The sequence below is a fragment of the Nanorana parkeri genome, unplaced genomic scaffold, assembly GCF_000935625.1.
Source record: "Nanorana parkeri isolate BGI_ZX_2015 unplaced genomic scaffold, ASM93562v1 scaffold3345, whole genome shotgun sequence".
Taxonomy (NCBI): domain Eukaryota; kingdom Metazoa; phylum Chordata; class Amphibia; order Anura; family Dicroglossidae; genus Nanorana; species Nanorana parkeri.
In genome coordinates this window covers 43,274-45,559 of record NW_017309613.1, presented here as the reverse complement: position 1 = coordinate 45,559, position 2,286 = coordinate 43,274, and the positions used below count along the sequence as shown (strand labels likewise).

The 2,286-nt window shown below is 51.2% G+C and overlaps 1 protein-coding gene across 1 annotated transcript in view; it reads left to right on the top strand.

The window, feature by feature from the left end:
- Positions 1–2,286, top strand: part of JPH3 (junctophilin 3) — a 32,177-nt gene that overhangs the window by 1,100 nt on the left and 28,791 nt on the right. The gene's annotated exons all lie outside the window — the stretch shown is intronic.

The window sequence follows — 2,286 nt, the reverse complement described above, 5'->3', positions numbered from 1 at the left end:
GGGTGATCGCATGTGTTTTTGGGGTCACAGGAGTATGGGGGGGATTACAAGAGTATGGGGAGTGGGAACTCAGGGGTATCAGGGAATCTTGGGGGTATGGGGAGATTACAGAGTATAGGGCAATGGAGGATCACTTGGTATAGGGGAATCACAGGGGTATAGGGAGATTATAGGGTGATATGAGGGGTATAGGGGATCACAGGGGAATAGGGGGATAATAGGGGTATTGGTGGATCACAGGAGTATGGGGAATGACAGGGGTATGAGAAATCTGGGAGATGGCAGAGGTCTGGGGGAGGGGAGCAGGGGTATGACAGAAGGGGGGCTAGGGGGATAACAGCTGCAGGTGGGGTGCTAGGGATATAGGGGATGACAGGTGAAGATGGTAGGGTGGGAAGGGTTAGGCAGGAGTAATGGAGAGGATGGTAGGGGTATGGGGGGAGTGTAGCAAGCTTTGATGGAGAAGGATGACAGAGGGTTGTGACACAGGGAAGGGTGCTGGGGTGCAGGGGAGGATGTCAGGGCCCTGGGGCAGGAGATAGATGGTAAGGTGCTTGGGGAGGATGACACTGTGCTTGCACATGGGGGAGGATTGCAGTGACAGGACATGGGGGAGGTTTGGGGGCATGGGGAGGATGGCAGAATGAAGAGCATGGGGGAGGATGGCAGAATTAAGGGCATGGGGGAGGATGGCAGGGGTTGTTGGGCCCAGGAGAGATGGCAATGTGCTGGGCCATGTAAGAGTTGAGCCAAGTGATGGGGCACAGGGGATGGTTGCACGGTGGTGGGACATGAGGGAAGAATGGCATGGCCAGAATTTTAGGAAATCTCAGGATTTTGGGTGAGCTGGCCTGGCAGGGAACAGAAGGAGGTTTGCTTGTTGGGCCTATGTTTGCACAGATACTCCTGATTCTGCATGATCTGAAGGCTGGCACACTGGGCAAGGAACAGCTCACAAAAGCCGTCACTACAAATTCCTCCACCAAATTCATTTTCCTTCCTAATATATGCAGAAAATTGATGAGCATATGTGCTGATTCTTGTGTCTGAAGTTGCTGCCATCTGTGGGGTAAATGTCCCGGCAGAGGTGGCACAAACTGGCGCGGTTTAAGCTGCCTCAGATCAGGGATGCTTACTGACGTCGGATATCGGAGGGGAGATGCAGCTATTACATTGCCTGTAATGTATACATGTCAATTGTAAGCTTGTTGTGTACATGGGGTGGGATATTTGGGCCCGGGGGGGTCATTTGTTACAGGTATATGTCTGTCCCAGCCAGACACATAAATGAAAACCTTTAAAAAAATCTGACCACCCTTTTAAATGCCACAATGTGCAGTTACTGTGAGCACAATGCACTAAGCCATCGCAGCCAATAGGATTGCTCCCTTTTTCCCATTTGACTGCAGCAAATGGAAATCGGATTGGTTGCTAAGGTTACTGCACTTTGAACCCAGTCGCCGCACTTTACGCTTTATACACGAAACGCGCCGGATTGCTTTAAAGGAACCTTTAGATGCGGATTTAAAGGTACGGTGCAAAATGTAAATCAATCTCCTCCAGTCCTTAGAACAAAATCTTAAAAATACATTCACGTATCTTAACTATTAACAATAATGGGAGGTGGGGGGAAGGGGGGAATGATCAAAACTGGAGCAGACAGTATCTGGAGCAGCTGCCTATGGCAACCAATCGCTTCTCTCTTCAGTTTGTTCAGTTAAGCTTTGAACATGAAAGGTGGAAGCTGATTGGTTGCCGTGCACAGCTGCTCCAGTTTTGATAAATTCCCCTCAATGTGTCTTATTTCTGTATCACTCGGCTGCAGATCCTCAAATCATCTCTGAGAGCCCATTCACACCAGGGCGGTTTGCGGATCAGCGCGGTTACCGCGCTGATCTCAAAAGGGAGGTTTGGGGAGTTTTTAATTGCATTTCGGCGCTGAAACACAATCAAAAATGACCCAAAACCGCACCTATCAGCGCGGTTCCATTGAAGCCTGTATGGAAACTGCACTGACCAGCGCGGCAAAAATAGTGCAGGGAGGGGGGCGGTTCGGATCGCGCGGACCCAAGCGGTCGCATGAACAGTGCCCATAGCAATGTATGGGATCGTTCATGTTGGTGGATCCGTGCGGTCGAACCGCCCCGGTCTGAAGGGGGTCTGAATTGGTGCTGACACTGTCCTTCCTTCTGGAGGGGGCGGCTACGTCTGTTCCCCATGGTCCCTGTGTGTGTTGCAAAGTAGTCAACGCTCCAAGCTCACTCCCGGGATGGATCCCGTGGGGGC